The sequence below is a fragment of the Hylobates moloch genome, unplaced genomic scaffold, assembly GCF_009828535.3.
Source record: "Hylobates moloch isolate HMO894 unplaced genomic scaffold, HMol_V3 SCAFFOLD_20, whole genome shotgun sequence".
NCBI classification, from domain to species: Eukaryota; Metazoa; Chordata; class Mammalia; order Primates; family Hylobatidae; genus Hylobates; species Hylobates moloch.
Window position 1 is genome coordinate 21,685,107 of NW_026652295.1, and position 5,203 is coordinate 21,690,309.

At 40.6% G+C, this 5,203-nt stretch overlaps 1 long non-coding RNA gene across 1 annotated transcript; it reads left to right on the top strand.

Moving 5' to 3' along the window:
- The first annotated feature begins 681 nt into the window (after window positions 1-681).
- LOC116459843 (uncharacterized) lies at window positions 682-3,768 on the top strand. Its single transcript, XR_004245675.2, has 3 exons — window positions 682-762; window positions 2,193-2,324; window positions 3,697-3,768. It is a non-coding gene; the product is annotated as an uncharacterized LOC116459843 (long non-coding RNA).
- Window positions 3,769-5,203: the final 1,435 nt, after the last annotated feature.

Consider the following 5,203-nt stretch of genomic DNA (forward strand, 5'->3'; position numbering starts at 1 on the left):
TTGGAGACTCCAGAGAGTGTGCTTTTCCTCCCAAAACTATCTGTAAAGACACAGGGAAAAGATGGTTGTCTAGGAGCTCGGAAGTGGGCCCTCACCAGACACCAAATCTGTCGTTGCCTTCATCGTGGGCTTCCCAGCCCCCAGAACTGTGGGAAATAAATTTGTGCTGTTTATAAGCCACTCAGTCTGTGGTATTCTGTTATAGCAGCCAAACAAATAAAACAAGAAAATACTCCCCCTACCAAGAAACCATATGGATCTGGTGCTTTTTCTAAGGGGGGAGGGCTAGCTCTTTGAGCAATTCCTCTATTTCTTTTACGTGTATTGGAACTCCGATATTTTATCACTTCTAGAGTAAATTTTAATTTTTGGAAAATTATACATTTCATCCATGTTTTCAAATGTTTTTGTTTGTGTAGGGTTACATAAACTAGTTTTGTGTGCTTTAAATGTCTTCCATATTGATGGATATTTTTCCTTCTTTCTTATTTTGTGTATGACTGATTTTTCCCTTTCCCCGCTTCAGTTAGCTTGTAAGTGAGCCATGGAAAAAATGGCAACAAATACTTTAAAGAAGATAATTTTTAAAATGAGAATAACAATTTAATTTCTTTAGAAGATGAGAAAGGTACACACTAGCATACATATATAAATACAAATAATATCTGTCATTTTCTCTTCCAGTTTATCTTGTAGTGTCCTTGATGAATGAGAACAGTAGCATTCTAGCGGATTTACCCCTTATTTATATGGAAGTATAAGGTAAAAATAATACAATTCTATTTTAGTATAGGTTGGTACAAAAGTAATTGCAGCTTTACCGTTAATGGCAAAAACCAAAATTACTTTTGCACCAAGCTAATAATAGTATTTGATGACTATTGACTGTTTAATTTTTGACATTGATGTGTCAATGTTGATTACATTTTGAATACCTATCAGTTTATATGTATATGTGTGTGTGTGTGTGTGTGTGTGTGTGTGTATATCACCATGAATTTTATTAGGTTAAATGTTTTCAAAGGGTAAAATGCTTACAGATTGATAAAATTCTTTTAACTAGCTGATTGAGAACTGAGATCAGAAAATATTGCAGAATGAGATAGAAAGAAAGTCAGCTGCGTTCAATGCATGTGAGTGTCAGATGGTCATTTGTCCTTGCTGAATCCTCTCTACATTTTTTATTTGATTGTTATTAGTCAAAATTATGTTGACTAAGCTGAAAAGTAGGAGAAATAATTGTAATATTAAGCGTCTTAATTATATTGGTTAATATTAGTCACATTTTACTTCTTTCTTTATGAGACAGGGTCTTGTCACTCAGTCATTCAGGCTGGAGTGCAGTGGCACCATCATGGCTCACTGCAGCCTCAACCACACTGGCTCAAGCAATCCTCCCACCTCAGCCTCCCACATAGACATGCACAATGCCAATGCCTGGCTAATTTTTTTTTTTTTTTTTTTTGAGATGGAGTCTCGCTCTGTGGTCCAGGCTGGAGTGCAGTGGCGCAATCTCAACTCACTGCAAGCTCTGCCTCTCCTGTTCACGCCATTCTCCTGCCTCAGCCTCCTGAGTAGCTGGGACTACAGGTGCCAGCCACCACGCCAGGCTATTTTTTTTTTTTTTTTTTTTTGCATTTTTAGTAGAGAGGGGTTTCACTGTGTTAGCCAGGATGGTCTCGATGTGCTAACCTCGTGATCCTCCTGTTTCGGACTCCCAAAGTGCTGAGATTACAGGTGTGGCCAGACTAATTTTTAACTTTTTTTTTTTTTTTGGATAGATGAGTTACTCATTTTATTCTAATAGATATGGTTCTGCTAATCTCATGGGCATACAAGCTTGTAGAGGGAAGATGCTCAAGCTTTGGTCTTTTTTGTGTATAAAAGTAAAATTTTCTTTTCTACAAAGCTCATTTGTAGCACTACAAAGGTTGTTTCCTACCTGTAGGTAAGTGATAGATGGAAGGCAGAATTCTAATAACATTTTCAGCACATGTTGACACCTGTAGTCTTTTCTTTCCCTTGAGGGGGTGGGGTGGTGGTAGCTCTAGTTATGTCCAGAATTGTGATGAAAATGCTCTCTGTCACAGTTGGCAAAAGGTGCCCTGCTAGTGCACAATACCTAATGGATAATGATGGGACATATTCACACTTTGAAAATGAGGTGGTGAATTTTTTGAATTTTCTTATAGAGCTCAGCGCAATGAGAGTCCCCATGGAGATACACGGGTTCAAGATCTGTCCCAGCAATAGCAGGCGACGACAGAGGGCTCTGTTTCAATATGTTTTGTACAGGAAATCACAGCTTTGGTGTGCTGAAGCTGGTAAGTTTTCATTAGGTATACACTAGTGGTGTTACAGATTTGTAGAATCTGTCACTCTGAAAGTATTCTGAGAGCCAGAGAATGACTCTTATTCCAGATGACATTGGCATCCCCTGGCATTGATAATTAAATGCATGAAGTGAGAACTTCTCTAAAAACAATAAAACAAACAAATATAACTTTGAGGGCACACAAGAAGGTGGTGCTTTTCAGGTTGAGAATGGAATGAAAGCTTTCAATCTAATTTATAGTCACTGTCACATGACTACACAAATTATAGACAGACAGGTAAAATCAGTATTTGGAGTGGATTTAATCCCATTCAAATTCTTTAATAATTGCAGATTAAAAAAAAAACACCTACTAGACAATTGAAATTGGGTTTCAGATTGGCATCTAAGGGCTGTTGTTCTCCTGCAAGAAAAGGTGGAATTGTAAGTCAATTAGTACTCTAGTGAGAATCTATATTGGAGAACCTTATTAAAAGTGACCCTGATTGTGTAGTTTTAGGTTTCTCCAGGAAGACTGTGAGGTGTATTATAATATATGGTGGACCTTGTCCAATATCATTTATGAAAAATGCAGGTAACCCCATTGGTTTGGAGGTTTACATTTTCTCACTTGGGCACCCAAAGGGCAATTCATCTGCATGGAGTAAGATGAGGGCAGTTGGGACTAGTCCATCTGCCCAGTTCCGCCCGGAGTCATCTGGCTTAGGTCAGAGACCCATGGCAATTAAACCCTTCCTCCGCTTGCTCAGTGAGTCACCGCTTGGCTGAATAGACACAGCCACCTCCTGAGGTCCTGCTGGCTCTAAAGATCTGGTCCCCATGCATTGAGAAAAAGGACAGGGTCAGCAAAAGAGGCTCACTTTGGGTCATACTAACCTGGGATCCTAGGAGATGGACACTGGACTTTTTAAAAATAATAATTTCCTTTCTAATCCTTTCCTCATGCATTTTTTTTCTTCTTCTCTAATTTGCCCCAGTTCCTTTCATGATTCTCGAAACAGCTGTTTTCCCGAACCCCTTATACGGTAAGCCTAACTATCACAGGCCACGTCTCTGTGGTTTAGGGATGGTACATCACTCTTTGAAACTGTTTTCAGGTATTTTGCCAGCAGAATTTCAGCCCCTAAATAGGATATTTCATGGAGCCTTATGAAAAGGCTGCTTTACTATCATGTTGTGAGGCTGTGGGTTTATAGCACTCCTAAATATTTAGATAGACCATGAAAATGTAGTCAATTAAGAAAAGTGTGATGCGTTTTAATGACCAGGTGGATTCAATTATTCAGCTTCAATTTCCTTTCTCTAGGATGTAAGTAGGTTTTAAAACATTTAACTTGGTAAATTAACTCCTTGATTTAAAGGAACTGGTCCTCTGAAGACAGTGTCTGCAATGAAGCTGAGTCCTCTCTCTCTCCCAGGCCGTAGTGTCTACCTCTAATTTATTCCTGATGAATGACAGCAAGTTCACAGCCTCAGGTACTTTTTCCTTCTTTCATTTCTCAAAGCTGCCTTGTCTTTGTGTTTGTCTTAAGGTTCTGTTTGGGCATGCAATGGAGGCCTTTAAGGGTTTCACCTTAAGATCCTGGGATGGGAGCCTTTGATTTGAGTTCCTGCTGAGGATCACCCAGGAGTCAGCAGTCCTGCTGTGAGCAGCATCATTCAGTGGAGGCTGGGTGCATCTTGGCCCCTGGCAGTACCATGGGGATAGCTTAGGCAAGTGTGTGTGCTCAGAGACACACCTTGAAGCTCTATGGTGGCTTGCAACTCCGGAGTTCACTTTTTGGCTTTAGAAAAGTGCTCTGAGGCTCACGCCTGTAATCCCAGCACTTTGGAAGGCCGAGGCGGGCAGATCACCTGAGTTCAGGAGTGTGAGACCAGCCTTGCCACCTTGGTGAAACCCCGTCTCCACTAAAAAGACAAAAAAATTAGCCGGGCATGGTGATATGTGCCTGTAATCCCAGCTACTCGGAAGGCTGAGGCAAGAGAATTGCTTGAACCCAGGAGGGAGAGGTTGCAGTGAGCTGTGATATCACCACTGCACTCCAGCCTGGGAGACAGAGTAAGACTCTGTCTCAAAAAAAAAGGAAAAAAAAAAAAAAGAAAAAGAAAAGAAAGAAAAGAAAAGTGCTCTGAGATCTCACACTCTTTCACCCATTTTTAAAATAAGGATCAGTTGGAAACCACAGACATCAGTGGAGTTTGTAAACAAATGGAGAATGAGGTCATTTTACTCATGTTCCTCCTTACTAGTCTTCAGGTTTTAGCCTGTGGGGTTTTGGAATGGGGTTGTAAAAGTACAAGAGCCATGGGGCCTTTGGGTTGTCCATGCTAGATAGTTAAGGCTTTTCTGAGCTAGACTGCTAAGATTTCAAACAATTATTTTCTTTTTGACCTAATGATAAATGTGAAAGAGAAAAAGGAAATTTGTTTGCTTTTTCAATTCTAGAAGTATCACCTATGGATCTACAGGCTCCTGTCTTTTAGGATATAGACAATGGGCTTAGAACCTAAGGGGGACTCATAATGGCTTGGCTTTGTGTTCCCACCCAAATCTCATCTCGAATTGTAATCCCCAGATGTGGTCCCCAGAGGGACCTGGTGAGAGGTGATTGGATCATGGGGGTGGTTTCCCCCACGTTGTTCTCGTGGCAGTCAGTGAATTCTCATGAGATCTGATGGTTTTACAAGGGGCTCTTCCCCTTTCGCTGTCTCTCTTTTTCCTGCTGCTTTGTGATAGAAGTTACTTGCTTCTCCTTCCCCTTCCATCATGTTTGTAAGCTTTCTGAGGCCTCCCCAGCCATGCAGAACTGAGTCAATTAAACGACTATTCTTCATAAATTACCCACTCTCGGGTATGTCTTTATAGCA